This window comes from Geotrypetes seraphini, chromosome 2 (assembly GCF_902459505.1).
Source record: "Geotrypetes seraphini chromosome 2, aGeoSer1.1, whole genome shotgun sequence".
NCBI lineage: Eukaryota > Metazoa > Chordata > Amphibia > Gymnophiona > Dermophiidae > Geotrypetes > Geotrypetes seraphini.
The window spans coordinates 323,240,771-323,261,777 of record NC_047085.1 but is presented as its reverse complement, the minus strand read 5'-3'; positions in this window follow the sequence as shown (position 1 = coordinate 323,261,777).

Genomic DNA, 21,007 nt, shown 5'->3' with positions numbered 1-21,007 from the left:
AGTTTTTTTCTTACCTGTTTTCTCTTGTTCTTTGTGGATTTATCAACTGAACTGGAATCAACCCTTATTAAAGCCATGGTACCATGAGTCATGATTCCTAACTACCCAGGGATTTCTTCTATTTCTACTCTTTCATTGCAATGGTAGTCCTTTGGCAGGGAAATCTCCTTAAACATGGCTCTCCCTTCTCTCAGTAGGTGTTGCTGCTGTTGAATGCTGGTTGTGACTCCTTATTTATTTATTTTTAGTATTTATATACCATTTATAGTCTAAGTGGTTTACATTCAGGTACTCAAGCATTTTCCCTATATATCCTGGTGGGCTCACAACCTATCTAATGTACCTGGAGCAGTGGAGAATTTAGTGACTTGCCCAGAGTCACACAGGGCAGCATGGAGTTTGACCCACAACCTCAGGGTGCTGAGACTGTAGCTCTAACCACTAAACCACACACTCTGTTTCATCCTAGGGCCTACATGTGCTTCACCCCCCAGCATCCCAATCCCTAGGCGTCCCACAAACTAGATGCAGGAACTGAATCAAAATCTTGGTTATGGCTTTGTCAAGAACTTTCAGCCCAATATTCAAAAGCAGCTGCTATACAGATGTGCCCTATCTACCAAGTTTTAGCAACTTGATCCAGGTAGTACCAATGAATATTCTTACAGACCACACTAATGCTATTAGAATAATTACAAGGCAGAGCAAGGACATTCTATTTAACTCTATAGGCAGCTGGCGTTATTAAGTTGTTATTTATAAGAACATAAGAACATAAGAAGTTGCCTCCGCTGGGTCAGACCAGAGGTCCATCGTGCCCAGCAGTCCGCACCGCGGCGGCCCATCAGGCCCATGACCTGTAATGTGATCCTTCTCTAAGCCCTTGATCCCTTTTATCCTTCTATCCATACTCTGTCTAAAACTTATCTCTACCTCTATCTGTATCCCTCAATCCCCCTGTCGTTCAGGAATTTATCCAATCCTTCCTTGAACCCCCGTAGTGTACTCTGTCATATAGGTTAATTTAGCCAGAAAAAAATGGTTGTCTAAACTTAAATCATCTAACTATTTCAAGAGGGGCTGAATAATGTTGATTTCCCAGAGCCTGCATTGGTCACTGCTATCTACAAATATTCCACAACACTTACCAATTGAATAATGGCACTACATATACAAAGTTCTCAGCCCAACCAACAAAGCTGGGGCAGTCTCCATCAGGACTATACATTTAGTCCAGTGATTTTCCACTCTTTTTGTTCCGTCAGAAACACATAGAACAAAAAAAAGTGGAAAATTGCTGGGCTAAGTGTATAGCCCTTGATGGAGACTGCACCAACTTTGTTGGTTGAGTCGAGAACATTTTAGTGGCCTGTCATATATGTAATGCTGTGGCCAATTTTTTACAAAAACACACATTGAAATAAATGAGCACAGATCTTGTGTCAACAATAGAAAATTGGGGGCACCATTGGTGGCACATAGTATAGCCAATTTGCACACTTTTGAAGATTTGGGCTGTTTTGTGCTGGAACAGGTGGGGATCATAATCGGGATCAATCGGGGTGGGGATCATAACTGATTTCTGATGCAGCGCAAACAGAAGTGGATTTTCGATTTGAAAACTTGTGAACCTACAGGACTGAATTTGAATATTGAGTGGTCCTTTTTTGTGTGAATGAATGGTTGACTCCTCCTAGTTGGGGGCGTGACTTCCTGTGTGGAGGCATTTTTTAAGCAGCTCACACCATTGGGATTCATGAGTGATGGTGGCTAGAAGTAACAGTCACAAATACATTTTCCTTTCTTTTCCTGGTTTGCTGAAGCTTTTGAAATTTTGATCAGACCTCAATGGACTAATTATAACATGTGGCTTTATCTTTACAGAAATGCACAGTACATAGAGATTTCCCGAGGAAGAGATTGGTAAACGGGTCCCCGTTGGGATCTTTAAAGATAAGTGCTGATGTTATAGATATAATATGAAGTATATTATGGACTGCAATGGAGGTTTTTTTGGCCAGTGAATGATTTCTAGTCCTGATGTATATTAGCAGTTAAATATGTCACTGCTCCAGATGACGGACTTCTGAGGCCTTTTTTCCTCCTGTGCATTAATGGCATGGCAATACAGTTCTTCTGCATCATTAAGTGACACTTACTAATGGGAGAGTTTCCTCTCCTTTTTGTTTTGATTTATTTTAAGAACAGTCCTAACAGCATTTAATATCTTTAGATTCTGACTCTAGAGGGCAGCCTTTCCTTGTAAATTCACAATTAGCTGTATTCTAGCAGCTTTCTGCAGATCATAGGAGGTCTTTGAACAATCAAGGAGCATGCAAGAAGACTGGTGCAGTTTAGGAAAAAAGGTGAGAAAGCTATGTTGCCCAATATAGTAATTTATATTTATCTTGTTAGATTTAATAATAATAATAATAACTTTATTTTTATATACCGCAGTACCATAAACAGTTCTAAGTGGGAAGAGACTGTATACAGACAGTGACATTACAGAGAACTTTTGAATTTACATTGGCATGTTAAGTTTAGTCAGGTTTATCTAGAAGTGTATTGGAAAAACATCAGGTTGAAGTGGGGTCAGAGAAATTTGTCAAAGAGATAAGTTTTTATTGACTTTCTAAACCAGGGGTATGGAACTCCGGTCCTCGAGAGCCGTATTCCAGTCGGGTTTTCAGGATTTCCCCAATGAATATGCATGAGATCTATTTGCATGCACTGCTTTCAATGCATATTCACTGGGGAAATCCTGAAAACCCGACTGGAATACGGCTCTCGAGGACTAGAGTTCCCTACCTCTGTTCTAAACGTTTGGTACAAAAGTGCGTTTGAGATGAAGTTGGTTAAACATTTGTTCCATTTGCCTGCTTGGAATGATAGTGTTCTATCGAGGTATCTCTTGTAGATGCAGCCCTTTAGGGATGGAAAAGCGAACAAGTAGGTACTGCGTGTATTACTATTCTATCTATTCAATGCTTCACTTTCCCTGGTTCTCTATACCTCTCTAGAGCTCCTTCTTCCTTCTCATCTTCTTTCCATTTTTACCTTTGATATATGAATGCTCTTTTTCTCTTTAGTTTAGATTGTGAGCCCGTTTGGAACATAGAGTGAAGTCCAAAGTGCCGAATGTATTTACCCTCTCTTTTACTCAGGCGCGCTAAATGCTAACGCGTCCATAGAATATAATGGGCGCGTTAGCATTTAGCGTGCACTAAATTGGCTAGCGCGCCTTAGTAAGTTTTGTAAACCGCTTGATACTTATGTACAAGCGGTATATCAAGCGGTATAAAATACAATACAATATAATGCAGGTCCAGAGGAAAATAAAGATGGGAATCAATACCACTTAACAAAATATTGACAGCCAGGCTTGCCTGGTAGCATGGTAGACTGTGACTAGTACTTGACCCCCTCTCCCCCATACGTGTGAAACTCATTTAACATTAACATAACATTGTATTTCTATACCGCATAACTATAAGTTCAATGCGGTTTACAAAAATTACATAATCTACAAGAAAGGGCCATAGATAACTACTTAGACAAGTACTTAGGGAAAAGATAAGACTTCAATTGTTTCCTAAAGTGTTCATAAGAGTGAGAGGTGAACGAAAGTCTTTGCCACGAAAAGCTGCTTGAAATGAAAGCAGATGATCATAGCATCTCTTGCCTTTGCAGCCTTTAACAGAGGGAAACACAAACAGAGCATGTGATTTTCTGATATTCTTATGGGATGCAATTGGAAATCTGTCAAGTAAATAAAGTGGGGCTTGGCCATAGATGACTTTGTAGCATATTCATCCCAGTTTAAAGTTAATACGTGCCTCCATGGGGAGCCAGTGCAACTCTCGGTAGAACGAGGTTACATGATCATAGTTCTTTGGACCATAAATCAATCGTACCGCCGAATTCTGGATCAATTGCAATCAGCTAATATTTTGCTTAGGCATAGTTAAATAAGCAATGTAGAAGAAGAAGAAATATGTGTACTCATGTGTGCGCGTGCATACATTTTTGTTAAAACTATTCTGTTTTCAAATAGTAGTAAATTGTGTAAAGGACATTTTCCCTCCATTCTTCTATTGTATTCGAAAGGAATGGGTTATTCCCCAAGGATTTACTTTACTGCCAATTCAGCACAAAAGCTGACCTAGGTATATATCCTGTTCTGAGCTTGTGGAGAGGATGGGACATAAAATGAACCAAATATATATTTATATAAAGCTAAATAAAATACACAGAATAGAAAATACAGACAGGATTCTGTTTAGTTTTTTAAGCAGCTCATGCCATTGTGATTCATGAGTGATGGTGACTAGAAGTAACAGTCACAAATAAATTTTCCTTTCTTTTCCTGGTTTGCTGAAGCTTTTGGAATTTTGACCAGACCTCAATGGACTTATTATAACATGTGGCTTTATCTTTACAGAAATGCACAGCACATAGAGATTTCCGGATCCTTCCTTTCGCCTTTAGATCCCATCCTGATAACAGGCTTGTTGAAAGGAAAATTTTCTAAAACTTCTTAAAATTTGAGAAAAGGGCTTCCTGCCTCATTTATAAAAGGAGAGTTTGGGCTGCTATGGTTCACTTAAAGGTTCCCCTGTAAGGATATGGCAAAATTTACTTTGTAAAATTCTGTTTTCATGTCCCATCACCAGTGAGAAGAAAATCCAAAGCTCTAGATGTGTTCCTTCTGTGTCCAATGTCATGCAGATAATTGGTATCATTAGATTATAGCTGCTCTGTTTTTATGATGACACGTGGACCAAAGAAAAGCATGAACCTTGCATTCAATTTTCACTTTGCAGAAACCGAGTGAAAAGAAATGTGATTTTAATCATAACCTGAGTGAATAGGAGCTGGAAATCACATCCCTACCAAACACAGTGAATCTGAAGGCTACGCTTTTGCATTGAGATATCAAAAGCAGTATTTCAATTGAACTGATCACAAATCAGCATTTCAGCAGCATGACCACATTTCTGCAATAATGGCAGCATTTAGTGAGAAATTTCTCCTTGTTCCAGTAGAACTGTTAACCTAAGGGAGCCTAATTTTGTGATATCATACATTCTATTGATTAAGGCAGTAAGGCATGCAAGGCACTGTTCTGTTATGCATATTGATACTTCAAGAGAGTTGGAAGCTGAATAATTTCAGTCACCCAAGTGACAATATACATAACAAAGTACTGCCCTACAGTGCCTTACTAGTTTTATGAAATGGATTTCAGAAACCGTTGTGAAAAGATGATTAATGAAAATACAGCGTTCCTTTCCAACATTTTAATGAGCTCTTTTGCAAGTTTTCTGCTTCTAAACAGCAGCAAAACTCTACACCTCCTTAAATATGTATCAGCTACTTGACTGTGTGTGTGTGTTTGTGTTTGATTGTGTGTTTGTGTGTGTGTGTGTGTGATGACATTTTTATTGACTTATTTATTGTTTTACTTTCTTGAATTTTATTTTGCTGTAGCGTGCACTGCAGTATTTTGTTTTCGCTTGCATTAAAACGAATCAATGCGTGCTGATGCAAAATGGCACATTTTCATCTTCATATGTCTTATGTGGTCTTAGTATACTGACATTTTAGAAAGAATGTACAAAATGGTATTGAAATGTTCAGTTTGTTTTATGCATATGTTTTAGGAACCCGCTTTGGTATAAGCAGGCTCTAAGGGCTCCTTTTACAAAGGTGCGCACCGGATTAGTGTGCGTTACCTGAAAAACTACCGCCTGCGCGCGGGGCATTTTAGTGTGTTATTCCACGCGTTAAGGCCTTTGTAAAAGGAGTTCTAAGTCTGTTATAAAATAATAAGGTTGGGATGTCTCAAGTTCCGTTAGTATTTTAAAAGACATCTAAAAGCACATTTTTTTCAAATTGCTCTCCCGAATTGAATAATGGAATGGGGACTGCAATCTGCCTTAATTTGTATTAATTTGTACTGATTCGTGTTGATTTGAGTTTATTTATTTCATACAACAGTTTTAGTGGATATGTTTTAGAAATGCTAATTTCTTTGATGCTCTCAAGCTCTGCCAGTGGCGGATCTGTGAAGTGTGCTGTGCCGGGAGTTGTATTAAGACCTGCACTTTGTGCTTTTTGTATACTGTTTGATGGTCCTGAAGGGGCTGTTTGTCGATTTTGTACACTTTTTTTCAATAAAAAATTTATTGATACAAAAAAAATATATATATAACTGTTATCAGGCCGCTTCAGAGGCTTTTCTATCTCTTAAATTTATTTTATTTTATTTTTTATCTTCTTTCATTCTTTCTATTTTCTATCTCTTTGATTTTTGATCTTGGAAATGTATTATATGTTGTTATTACATATTTTTAGTTTATCAGATACTTTAGCTAGATTGTGAGCCTTCGGGACAGATAGGGTAGTTTTTCTCAAGTACCTAATTTCATTTTAGTTTGATACATATCTTAAATCAAAATAAACATATTTTAGAACAAAATCTGTCAGTGTAAAGCCTGTTCTAAAGTACATGGTGAAAATGGCATTTATGTACCAGTTATGTGTCGCAAGAACTGATGAGAGCCATTCAGGGAGCAGCGTGGGAAAAGCTCGCTGCTGCCTTGTGTACCGCTGGCCGTAAGATATGGTGAGGCAGCCGCAAGGAAGGGAGGGGCAAGAGTGTGGAAAGCTCGCTCCTGCAAATACACTGCTAGACCACCATAATTTAAAAAGTACCAGGGGTGTGTGTAAAAAATTGTTAGTCGGCTGGGACGGATCCCTCCTTTCCCTAGACTACCAGAGGGGGTACAGGGCCTGGAAGGGAGGGGAGACAGGGTACAGAGCCTGGCAGGGAGGGGGGCTGGCTGCATAGCCTGGTAGGGCAGGGAGGAAAGGGGGCTGGGTGCAGAGCTTGGTAGAGAAAGGGGCTGGGTTCAGAGCCTGGCAGGGAATGGGGCTGGGTGCAGAGCCTGGTAAGGGAAGGGGGTTGGATGCAGAGCCTGGTAGGGAAGGGGGAACAGGGTGCAGAGCCTGGCAAGGAGTGTGGGGTTGGGTGCAGAGCCTGGCAGGGAGTGAGGGGTGCTGATTGAAGAGCCTGGTATATTTTATTAAATATATTAATACACAATTTGGTTAAGAATTTATTTTTTCTTGGTTTTCCTCCTTTAAACCTAGGTGCGTCGTATGGACAGGTGCATCGTATAGTGCAAAAAATACAGTACATCTGGTACTGAGTGATCACTTTTTATCTAAATGTCAAGGGCATGGTATATAATGTTGATGTAAGTGCTGGGCAAAATGGTAGAGGCTATCATAAAGAACAAAATGACCGAACATATGAGGTGTGACAATTAAGTTTGCAAACTTGCTTCCGTGTGCCTACATTAGCAGCACTGTACTAACAACCCGGTAAAGTTTCATAACCTTGGTATATCAGTGTCTTGCTGAGTGGCGCGCATTATTGTTGTTGTGTATTTTTGTGTGCTGTTGCAAGAATGTCGGTGCTTGAATTAGAGCAAGAGTGTTTGCCCAAGTTTATGGGGATAATGCCATGAAGAAAACGGCAGTGTACAAATGGATTAAACATTTTTCTGAGGGGACAGAAAGCGTCACTGATGAAGAAAGGTCAGAGTGGCTAGTAATGTGTAGAATTGAAACAAACATTGCACAAATTTGTCAAATTGTGTGTCAAAATCATTGGCTGATTGTAAGAGGCATAGCAGACCAAGTAAACATTGATAGAGAAACAGTTAGGAAAATTGTAACTGAAAATCTTGGCATGAGAAAAGTGTGTGCAAAAATGGTCCTGAAGGAACTCACTGATGAACAAAAGCAAAGGAGAGTCGAAGTTTACCAAGAACTTTTGGAGAGGCAAGACGATGTTTTGGGCCTGTTATTACTGGTGATGAAACATGGGTATACCAATCAGTGGCGTTACCTAGTATATGTGACACCTGGGGCCCATCATTTTTTGAAACCCCCCCCCAATCTATATGAAAAATATGATTTTTAGTAACAATCTACATATCGCACAACAAGAGTGTACCTAGGAAAAGGCAGCATCTTAAACACTGCAGTGAGCACTAGAACACTAACACATACATTGTAAAACTAAACAAACCAGATCCTGCACAGTCAATTGATCCTGTACAGTCGATGCTATCAGAAAGCCATGTCCCTTTCATACACACAGACAGATACACCCTCGCTCAATATGGAATAATCACAAACTAAAAATAGAAATATATAGACAAAAGTTAAACTGAACTGCCAAGAAACCAGACTCTGCATACAATGCAACACCACAACACCACAAAAACAGTAATACATGTCCTCTAATACTATGCAAAATATAAAGACAGTAGATGTAAATTTGAAAAAACTGATACATAACAATCACCACTTTACAAATTAACAAATAAAAATAAAACAAATAATGAGAAATAAGAAAATACCATTTTATTGGACTAATCCCCACAAACCACCTGATTCCATCCACACAAGCCTTGAATTGATTTATATTGAACTTATTATATTAAAGTATAAAAAGAAACAATATTCTGTACAATTGTCAATTTATAAATCAGCGTCTTCTCCCCATTCTCTCTTCCCCATTTCCCTTCAGCGTCCTTAGCCCACTCTCTCTCCACTTTCCTTCAGCGCACGCACATAAAAACAAGCAAGTAATTTTATATCATTTTCATTCTATTCATTCATAGAAATTAAAGTCTAAATAATGCCAGTCACATAACAAAACATGATTTTACAAAAATAATTCCCTGCACAGTCAACCTGCAAGGATTACTAGATGTCTTTCAGAAGCTCCCTTCCCTCCTTCCCCCTTACCTTCGTGGCCAAGTCAAAATGATCTACCAACAATAAAATTTTAAAAACACAAAGCACACTGTACACAGAGAAAATGTTAATTATCATTTATATTCCGCAGGTTTTCAAAGAGATCAAGGCAGATGACTTTATGCAATGTCACCTCAGTAATAACTATACAAAAATAGACAAATATACCCCCTCCCTTTTTACTAAACCGTGATAGCGGTTTTTAGCGCAGGGAGTTGCGCTGAATGCCCCACGCTGCTCTCAACGGTCATAGGCTACCTGCGCTAAAAACTGCTATTGCAGTTTAGTAAAAGGGGCCCATAGTGCAAAATATAGACTCCCTTTCTTTCTGTATGTCTGTTTTTCTCTCTCTCTCCGTGCCCCATTTCTTTCTTTCACCCTGCCCCCTTTCTTTCTTTCTGGATCCCTGTCTCCCCCCCCCCTTTCTTTCTTTCTACCTGCCCTCCCCCATGCCACCACCATTGGAAAACATACTGCTGCCACCACTGCTGGGGAAAGACTGCCACTGGCCATCGGAAACAGGCTGGCGCCGAATTCGCCCTGCTTCTTTTCCCGCGGGCCGACCAACTATGGCTGCCCAACGTCAATTCTGACGTCAGAGAGGATGTTCTGGGCCAGCCAGGCAGTGATTGGCTGGCCCAGAACGTCCTCTCCGATGTCAGAATTGACGTCAGACGGCTAGAGTTGGTCGGCTCGCGGTGAAGATAAGCAGGGAGGGAGAACTTGGCACCGGCTTCTTTCTGATGACGGCAATGGCAGCCTTTCCCCAGCGGCAGCCTATTCCCCGGTGAGTGGCCAACTGTGCACTCCCATGGGCCGTGCACCCGGGGTGGACTGCCCCCTTCCCCCCCCTTGGTACGCCACTGGTACCAATATGACCCTGAAACAAAGCGTCAAAGTGCACAATGGAAGTCAGCCAATTTTCTATGACCAGAAAAGTTACGCCAGGCCAAATCAAGAGACAAAATGATGTTGCTAACCTTTTTTTGTTATCAGAGGGATTATTTACCAACTGAACAAATAGTTACTATTTGGCGGTGCTGAAAAGGCTGCATGAAAAAATTAGATGAAAATGACCAGAACTTTTCACCAACAACTCATGGCTCTTGCATCACGACAATGCACCAGCTCATACGGCACTGTGAGGGAGTTTTTAGCCAGAAATCAAATAACTCTATTGGAACACCCTCCATACTGACCTGATCTGGCCCCCAATGACTTTTTTCTTTATCCAAAAATAAAGGAAATATTGAAAGAAATACATTTTGATGACATTCAGGATATCAAGGGTAAAACGAAGACAGCTCTGATGGGAATTCCAGAAAAAAAGAGTTCCAAAATAAGAACATAAGATTTGCCGCTGCTGGGGTATACCAGTGTTCCATCGTGCCTAGCAGTCCGCTTACGTGGTGGCCCTTAGGTCAAAGACCAGTGCCCTATTTTAGTATAGCCTTACCTGCATATGTTCTGGTCCAGCAGGAACTTATCTAACCTTTTCTTGAATCCCTGAAGGGTGCTTTCCCCTATAGCAACCTCTGGAAGAGCGTTCCAGATTTCTACCACTCTCTGGGTGAAGAAGAAGTTCCTTACATTTGCCCTCTTGTTCTCTTCACCTTGGAGAGGGTGAAAAATCTCTCTTTATCTACTAAGTCAATTCCCTTCAATATATTGAATGTTTAGATCATGTCCCCTCTCGTCTCCTCTTTTCAAGGGAGAAGAGGCCCAGTTTCTCTAGCCTCTCATTATACAGCAACTCCTCCAGTCCCATAACCATTTTTGTCGCTCTTCTCTGGACCCTTTTGAGTAGCACTATGTCCTTTTTCATGTACGGCAACCAGTGTTGGATGCAGTATTCCAGGTGGGGGCATACCATGGCCCGGTACAGTGACATGATAACCTTCTCAGATCTGTTTGTGATCCCCTTCTTAATCATTCCTAGCATTCTTTTTGCCCTCTTCGCCATCGCCGCACATTGTGCGGACAGTTTCATTGACTTGTCTACAAGTACTTCCAAGTCTCTTTCCTGGGGGCTCTCTCTGAGTAAAGCACCGGACATCCTGTATTCGTGCATATGATTTTTGTTACTGACATGCATCACCTTGCACTTATCTACATTGAACCTCATTTGCCATGTCGCGGCCCATTCCTCGAGTATGTCCTCACTACTCTGAAAAACTGTATTGTTTGCAAATTTAATCACCTCACTCATCATGCCAATTTCTAGGTTGTTTATAAATATGTTGAAGAGCACAGGCCCGAGCACCGAACCCTGCAGCACTCCACTCGTGACGCTTTTCCAGTCCGAATATTGTCCATTACCCCCCACTCTCTGTTTCCTATCCGTCCACCAGTTTTTAATCCATGTGAGTATATCACCCTTGATTCCATGGCTCACAATTTTTCGAAGTAGAAGTTCATGCGGGACCTTGTCGAACACCTTCTGAAAATCTAGATATACAATGTCAACCGGGTCAAGTTTCAAGTTTCAAGTTTATTAGGATTTTATATACCGCCTATCAAGGTTATCTAAGCGGTTTTACAATCAGGTACTCAAGCATTTTCCCTCTCTGTCCCGGTGGGCTCACAATCTAGCTAATGTACCTGGGGCTATGGAGGACTGAGTGACTTGCCCAGGGTCACAAGGAGTAGCGCGGGGTTTGAACCCACAACCCCAGGGTGCTGAGGCTGTAGATCCAACCACTGCGCCACACACTCCAATCACCCTTGTCTATCTGCCTATTTACTCCCTCAAAGAAGTACAGAAAGTTTGTCAAGTAAGATCTTCCTTTGCTGAAGCTGTGCTGGCTGGTCCTCATCAGTTTGTGTCCGTCAAGGTGATCAATGATGCAGTCCTTTATCAGCACCTCTACCATCTTTCCCGGTACCGAAGTCAGACTTACTGGTCCTCATCAGTTTGTGTCCGTCAAGGTGATCAATGATGCAGTCCTTTATCAGCACCTCTACCATCTTTCCCGGTACCGAAGTCAGACTTACTGGTCTGTGGTTTCCCAGATCTCCCCTCGAACCTTTCTTGAAGATCGGCGTTACATTCACCACTTTCCAGTCTTCCGGAATCTTTGAAGGGTGGACTAGGTGCTGGCGTTGGTGCACAGCTTCCCAAGGGGAGTACTTTGAAGGTGACCAAAGTGATATTCAGCAATGAGATATGCAGCACTTTTTCTAGGATGAGTTCACAAACTTAATTATCAGACCTCGTATACATAAGCAAGCCAACATGGATTTAGTCAAGGGATATTTTGTCTTACCAATCTACTGTTTTTCTTTGAAGGAGTGAATGAACATATGGATAAAGGTGAGCTGGTTGATATTGTGTATTTGAGTTTTCAAAAGGCATTTGACAAAGTACCTCATGAAAGACTTCTGAGGAAATTAGAAAGTTATGGGAGAGGAGGTAATGTCCTATAATGGATTAAGAACTGATTGAAAGATATAAAACAGAGAGTTAAATGATCAATATTCTCAATGGAGAAGGGTAAATAATGGATTCAATCCCAGGATGGTGGAGGCCTTCAATGTCATTCACATCAAAATATGTGTTAAACCACATTGGCTCTCTTCCCAACCTCCTGTTATTATATAATGTATTTAATTACTGTTGTTTGACTTTCTGGTTTAACACATATTTTGATGTGAATGACACTGAAGGCCTCCGCCATCCTGGGATTGAACCCAAAACAGTGAGGTGTCCTTTCACTGTGGTTGTTTCCAATTTATCTCACTCTTCATCTTCAACATCCTATTAGTAAATAATGGGATTCACCAAAAATCTATATACAGTTAAAAAGTATCGTTGCTACAGATTAACATTCCTAAGTAATTCTGTTAAAACCTTTAAAAGATTTTTGGGGAAATGTATTGTTATAAATAGTGGGGTTCCCCAGGAGTCTGTGCTGGGACCACTGCTTTTTTAACATATATATCAATGATCTAGAGCAGGGGTGTCCAATGTCGGTCCTCGAGGGCCGCAGTCCAGTCGGGTTTTCAGGATTTCCCCAATGAATATGCATTGAAAGCAGTGCATGCAAATAGATCTCATGCATATTCATTGGGGAAATCCTGAAAACCCGACTGGACTGCGGCCCTCGAGGACCGACATTGGACACCCCTGATCTAGAGATAGGAATAACTAGTGAGATAATTAAATTTGCTGATGTCACAAAATTGTGCAAAGTTGTTAAATCACAAGAGGATCGTGAAACATTGCAAGAGGACCTTGTGAAACTGGGAGACTTGGCATCAAAATGGCAAATGACATTTAATGTGAGTAAGTTCAAAGTGATGAATGAGGGAAAGAGGAACCCGAACTATAGCTATGTGATGTTGTATTCTATGTTAGGAGTCACTGCCCAGGAAAAGGGTCTAGGTGTCATTGTTGAAGATACATTGAAACCCTCAACTCAATGTGTGGCAGCGGCGGCGGCTATGAAAGCAAATAGAATGTTAGGAATTATCAGGAAAGGAATGGAAAACAAAGATGAAAATGTTATAATGCCATTGTGTCGCTCTATGGTATGGCCGCACCTTAAATACTGTGTGCAATTCTGGTCACCATATATAAAAAAAGATATAGCGGAATTAGAAAAGGTACTGATAAGGGCGACAAAAATGATAAAACGAATAGAATGACTTCCCTAACAGGAAAGGCTAAAGTGGCTAGGGCTCTTTAGCTTGGAGAAGAGATGACTCAGGGGTGATATGATAGAGGTCTATAAAATACTGAGTGGAGTGGAAAGGGTAGATGTGAATTTCTTGTTCATTCTTTCCAAAAATACTAAGACTAGTGGGCATGGGATGAAGCTACTAAGTAGTAGATTTAAAACAAACTAGAAAAAAATATTTCTTCACACAACGTGTAATTAAACTCTGGAATTCGTTGGCAGAGAATGTGGTGAAATCAACTAGCTTAGTGGGATTTAAAAAAGGTTTGGATAATTTGCTAAATAAAAGAAGTCCATAAGCCATTATTGAGATGGTTTGGGGAAGTCCACTGTTTGTTCCTAGGATAGGCAGCATGGAGTCTATTGTACTACTTGGGATCTAGCTATTTGGGACCTGGGTTGGCAACTGTTAGAAACAGGATACTGGGCTTGATGGACCTTATGTCTGCCCCAATTTGGCCATTGTTATGTTCAAATTAAAAGCTAGGTCCTTCTAGGCTCTTTTGTTCCACCCTCTGTTTCTAGTCAGCATAATGATCAATTTCTGCCCCCCCCCCCCAACCATTTAGGACATCCACTGCAATTTTCTCCCAATCAGTCCCTCTCTCCCCTCAGTTCATGTATACCACACTTTTTTTTCTTTTACTTTCCTTCAATTTCTTCTTTCTTCTCTCTCCTCATTGACCTCTTTCCCCTTCCCTATTTCCTCTGTACTTTTTAATTTTTCTCTTCCTTCATAGGTATACTTTGATGCTTTATATTCTGGGAGTAGAGAGTTTAATAGATCTCTGCCTGTCACACTCTTTACATCTTCTCATTTTCCCTTGGCCCAGCCTTCTATTTCCCTCCGCTCCCCAGCAAGCTCCACTGCACATAGCCAGTTGTTGTTCCATGTAAGTTTGGCTCACTCATTCCTTCACTGTTTCTCACTTCTCACTCTCCTCTACAGGTGAGACATCCTTTCCTTGGTAGATTTAATTCAACTTCAATGACTCTCCATCATCCACATCATTTCTCTCTCTGGTTCTATTCGCATTCCTATTTCTGAGATTAGTTCCCCTTCCCCCTTTTGTACTGCAGCACTTCTGCAGGTGCTCATAGATTCCAGGCTAATGGCCAACTACAGTCTGCAGAGTTCACATGGGATTATTTGCCATACCCTAAGCCTGGAAGCCCAGTAGGATCACAGCTTGGAACCTCAAAGATTATATGCTGGGTGGTTGAACATGTTCCTGAAGCCCAGAACTCATACGAAGGCACTGTGTTTTGGCCTTCCTGCATGATAGTGCTCCATTGGCTAAGAAAACAGCATGCAGCTCAGAGATCCAAGTTGAAATCTGGGCGGTGGCTGCAGTATTTTACCAAGAACAAAGAGAGGAGCCCTTAAGGATTCATCCACTGAGGAGAGGAAAAGCCAGGGAACCATAATAGAAAATATAAAGAATTTGTGAAACAAAGACCCTTATATCCAGCGCATGGGACTCAACCTGGCTACCTCCTACGGTTCTGAGGATATTCAGTGCTCCTGTAACATTGGAATTGAATATCCAGGTCAAAGTTCGCCACCTTGGACTTAGCTGGCCAAGCTGATATTCAGCGGCTGGCTGGCTAAGGCAGAGACAAAAGATAAACCTGCTTTTTAGGTAGGTGTATCTAGCCTCCAGGCAAATATTGACAGTGATTAGCTATGTTGTGCAACTTAGCTGGTCACTGCCCAGTCCGACAAGTGGGAGATGGCTGGCCAAACGGTACTTAGTCAGCTGGGAGCTGTTGCCAACCAGATACCGGTAAGTCCCACTGAATATTGGATGGAATATGTCCTTTGTTCTCCCCCCCCCAAAAAAAAAAAAACCTTTGCCAATTGTCTCCTGTTACTTACTCTACTGCTCCTGCTGTGGTTCTTTCAGCTTACATAGCCCAGTGCCCTTGCTAAGCTCACCATTTTTATCTCCTGCATGATATAATGGGAGAATAATATTTTAATTTAAAAAAAACAAAGAACAAGAACAGTGTTACTATCCATTTCCCTTCAATTCAAATCCTGACCATAGCCCCTCTCAATATCAGAACTGTCCATAGACAGTAAGTTTTAAAACGGAAATTTTCAGTTTTAAAGTATTCCATGCTTCCTCCTCCCCTTTCTTCATCATTCTGATAAAATACAGTTATTTACCCCAGTGATGGCAAAATGAGAAGGAACGAACAAATACCAGCAGTTACCCAAAACTGACCCAACCCAATTAGCAATATTATATCTCCCACACAGTAATGCTTGGGCTTGTAGACAGCAAGCCTGTGTTTCATTTACAACCATCACTACCTGCAAGTTGGGGAGACCAGCAATCTTGAGAGTCCGGTTCTTAAAATCCCTGTGACTGGCCCTTATTTCTGCTTCCCCACTATTGCCAATTATAACGGCTGCCTCCAGCCCCAACTGAACTGCAGGTCTTCTGTGTGCTATATAGTTTCTGAGTAGCATATTTGCATGTTTTACTGTTGCTTCACACTATAAGGCAGTGAAAAGATTTTGTGTTACTGTTACTGAGGTGGCACCAGAATTTGAATATACGTACTGTCCTTTCTCATTATTCATAGTAATATGGTACACGAAAATGTTCATGAACTGCAAAATCATAAATGAAACATGGAGTCCATAGGAAAATAGAGGTTAGGTTCCAGCAATTCACGATGTGCCTCAAAATTACAGATGAACAGTGGATCCAATGGGAAAATAAGGTTAGGTTCCTGCATGAAGGTTCCTTTACTGCACTCTCTGGCATTGGGTGTGTGTGTGTGGGGGGGGGGGCATATCTGGAAGCAAAGGTGAAAGTGAAAGCAAAAAACCTTTTTACTGAAGCACAGTTTGCATATTTGGTTGCAATTGATGCAACTGCGGACAGGCAAATTCGCTTGTCGTGAAGGCGCAAATAAAGGAATGGACTGCATATCTGTTAACAAAACACATCAGTCCCAGATTTCTCACTTGCCATTCAACAAATCTGGGATTGATGTGTTGCATAAAGCTTTTTGATATGGGATAGGCAATTTCATTCTAAACTTATAATTAAACATTGAACCATTTAGGCATGCTTCTTTCAGCTGTGGATTTTAATGTTTGATGTATCGCATACATAAATATTGTCTGTCAAGTGTGTCTCAGCAGAAGAAAGGTCAAGAACCACTGCTCCAACCTGATCCTCTGTCTTCTCAGAACCGTTTTCTCAGCTTCTCTCCCCATCAGCCCCCTCCTTACTAAGTCCAGTAGTTTCTCTCATTCCTCTTCATCTCGTTGTTTCTCTTTCTTTAGTTAACCCCTTACCCACTGCTTTCTATCACATTTCAAGGCACCCCCCCAGCTTGCATTAACTGTTCTCCCTTTCACAGCCCATGTCTCTTCTCTCAGGGCTCCTTTTACTAAGGTGCGCTAGCATTTTTAGCGCACGCAGGATATTTCTGTGTGCTACACGGCTAGAACGCCAGCTCAATGCTGGAATTAAGGTCTAGCGCGCTATTTCTCACATTAATGCTCTAACGCAGCTTAGTAAAAGGAGCCCTCAGTCTCTTTTTCCCTCAAATCCCATGTCTTCCAGCTCATTATCATTTTCCTCCCCCTAAACAACATTCTTCTCTTTCATCTTTACCTTATTTCTTTTCTTCCTTTCCCAGCCAGAACTTTTTCTTCTTTTGGTTACTCCCATCCCCCCCGACTCTTATAGCCGGTACCCCTTTTACAGCTAGCCTACCCTCTCCAAACCGCTCTCTCACGCCCCTCACAAGTCTTCTGGCCCTTTCTCAGCCTTTCCTTTTCTTCCCTCTTTTCAGCTACTCACTGTGGAGCATTTCAGACATGTTTTCAATGTTATTCTTTAATTGGGACAAAACAAAAATGCAGAATAACACAAACCAAGAAACACTAGCGTATACACTTCTCCCTTTGTATTCGCTTTTTCAGCATTTCTGATTTTGATTATTCACGGTTTTTAGCTTGCTGGCTTCTCCCACCAAATTACATCAGCTTGCATAGAGAAATCGCCGATACCAAGCATTTACAGAAAAAATTGCCGATTCCCAGCCCTTTTTTCACCGTGTTTTGCCTCTCCTTCAGGAACAGGCCTGGTTTCCCACCATGTTATTTGAGGTTTCACCATATTCATGATGGTTTTAAATAGAAAACAGCGAATAACATATGAAAAAGTTATTTGCGATTTTTCTGTATTTGCGGTTCTGTTAATCCCCTATCACAGCGAATACGGAGGGAGAAGTGTAGTACATATGTTCAGCAAACAGTGCATCTATTACGTGACAAGCTTTAACATTAGTACTGAAAAACATTTGATGCAACACAGCTGTTTGCAAGAAGCCGACACCGTGTCCTCCTACAGTAGGGACGGTGAACAGCATCAGAAAGGCTGGATGCCATGTGATAAGTCCCTAGTGGAAGAACGGCTTGGAAAAGCTCATTATTTCACCCAGGGATTGAAAAGCAGTTGCTTAATTCAGCTCTTTAATGCCACACGCTGCTATTTTATATGAGGTTGTCTTAGGACACTTGATGAGTTTAGAATATTGCTGCTCCCTAAGGTGCTATATTGATAATTTGAGTGGTGTACAAAAGTTAGGCACTCTTTTTCAGATTCTACAGTAGTTCAGTAGAACTGAAACTTGCCACATCATCTTCCGAAGAAAACTGAAAACCCATCTGTTCGATACTTAATCTCCTTTACCCTCTCTTCTCTCCCTCTCCCTTCCTCCTCTCTCCCCTCTTGCCTCTCTTTACAGTCTCCTTGAGCCTGTATAGGTATGAGCGACGCACAAATAGATTAGATTAGATTTCTCTTGGAATCCCCAAGTGAACAGAAGCTTTGCACTATCTACATAATGCAACATTAACACGACATCTTTCTTCAAAATATGATTCATAATTACAGTTTATTTGTAGATTTTAACAGGTTTTAACAGATTAAAAAAGTAAAAGAGTGAATGTGACAGGGGCATCAGTGCGACCCCTCTCATAAAAGTCAATATTTTGTAATACCTCCTTTTGGCAGAAATAACAGCTTCCAAACATTTTCTGTAGGGTAAGAGATACTTTTTTTATTCTTGCTTTCGGATATTTTGCCCACTCTTCCTTGTAGAGCTCTTCTAGCTCATATATATATATTTTTAGTGTTCCTTGCTTATACTGCATTTTTGATATCTCCCAACAGATTTTTCAATAAATATTCAAGTGTGGAAACTGTGAAGGTCATTCCAAGGTCTTTGTCTTTCTTTCCTATAATTACTTCATATTTGACTTTGAGGTGTTTGGGATCATTGTATTGCTGAAATATCCAATCTTCTGTATATTGTAGTTTATTCACTGACCGTGAGATATTATCTTCTAGAATATTTAGTTATTTAGCTGAATCCAGACTTTCTTTCACTGACATAACCCCAATAAAAAATAGATCCACTTTTATGCTTAATGATTGACACATTGGGGTTTTTTTTTTCCTTCAATTGCTTCATCCCTTTGCCCCCAAATATTTGGTGATGGCTAAACAGTTCAATTTCCATTTCAAAGGCATATTACTTCTTAAGGTTTTCTTATGTATACATTAGGGCCCTGATTCTGCAAAGTGCGTCCCGATTGTAGGCAGCTATAGGCGTCCTACAGCTGTCTAATCAGCCAATCAGGAGGCACGTTTTCTAAAAAAATGCTCACCAGGCAGGCTGCCTATATTTAAGGTGCCTCAGGGAGCCTAGGGAGGCCCACAAGCCCGTCTAAGCTCGCCTAAGCCTAGGCGGCCCTACGCGTCTCCCTAGCAGAGTGGGAGATGCTTACAATGTAGGCTAGCAAAATGTTGGCCTACATGGTATGTAGACACGGCCGCTATACTTTATCGTGGCAAGGTATAGCGGTCTCCCCAACCCCCCAACGTTTGTGGCAGGAGGGTGCCCAACCCCTCCTGCCAAAAGAACCCGCCCCCCCAAAGATCACTGGTAGGAGGGTACTCAACCCCTCCGGCCGGACCACCCCCAACGACCCCCCCAAACAAAATGCCCCGATTGGCCCAAGCACCAAAGGCCCCTGCCCCTGCCGCTTGGGCCAATCAGGCCCTAGGATCCTGCTGGCCGGATGGTGTAAAGACCCGTCCTGCCAACTTGGCGGTAAGCTTGAGGGGGGGTTCCAGGGTGGGGGGTTTGTTGGGGGGGGGGTCCGGCAGGAGGGGTTGGGCACTCTCCTGCCGCAAATGTCGGGGGGGGGGGGGGGGTTGGGAAGACTGGTGGCTGTAGTTGTGGCCGCTATACTAATCGAGGCAGTTAAATTCCTTGCAGTGATAAAGTATAGCGGCCGTATCCTATACAGAATCCGGGCCAAAAACCCGATTCTGTAACCGGCGTCTGCAATATGGACGTCGGTTATAGAATCAGGTTTACTTTGGGTAGGTTTTGTTCCGATTCTGTATAGGACGCCCGGGACGGGCGTCCTATACAGAATCCGTGCCTAGATGTCTGTTGTGGTGAGGTCATAGCAACAATTTAATTCTGACAATCCTCCAATATAGATCACTGTTATGTAAACAACATTGTACAATTGGTGACCATTCCAGTGTCTGCTAAGTATTTGCAATGACCTGTTGGTTCTGTTTTGCACACCAGCTCTTTTGAAGATTTTTCCTAGACTTTCAGATTCCATCTTGACTTCAACTTCCATTTCCTAACAATGTTTTTGACGGTTATAATTGCTAGCTGGAAATGACTTAGGGATTCTTTGAAGCTTTGTACCTGCTTTGTAAGAATAAATTATCTTCATTATAAAGTGTTCTAGTAGCTGGTTGAAAACGGAGATAAAAAACAATCTCAAGCTGAGACGTTAAAAGGATCAGAGTATATGTTCAAACGTGTCTGCTAAATGAAAACCTAACAAAGGCCGTCTATAAGTGGACATTCATTTACGTACCACTTGCACATGTACTGAATGGCCTGGATTCTGTATAGGACATCCGGTCTCAGAAGCCGACGGGTGTCCAATACAGAATCACACCTAAGCCCGCCTAAAAAGAACTTGATTCTCTAACCGACATCCATGTTACAGATGCCAGTTAGAGAATTGGATTGCCGCTGAGCTTATCATAGCAAGGGATCTCCCTGCTGCGATAAGTTTAGTGGCAACCCGTCTCCAACCCCTGTGAAGACTACCGGCAGGAGGGATGCCCAATCCCTCCTGCCGGAACCCCCCCACCCCACCCTCCCATAGATCGCATGGTAGGAGGGATGCCCAATCCTTCCTGTCTGGCACCCCTTCCTAAGCTGCACGATATTCGCCAGCAGGAGGGATGCCCAATCCCTCCTGCCCACACCCCCCATATATTCCGGTTGGCCCAGGTGCCTAAGGCCCCTCCTATGAAAAATCAGCTAGCAAGTCAAACTTTATCTTTAGCATTCATATTTAGGTAAAGATGAGTCAAATATTAATAATTAAGGGGTCCTTTTATTAAGGCGCGATA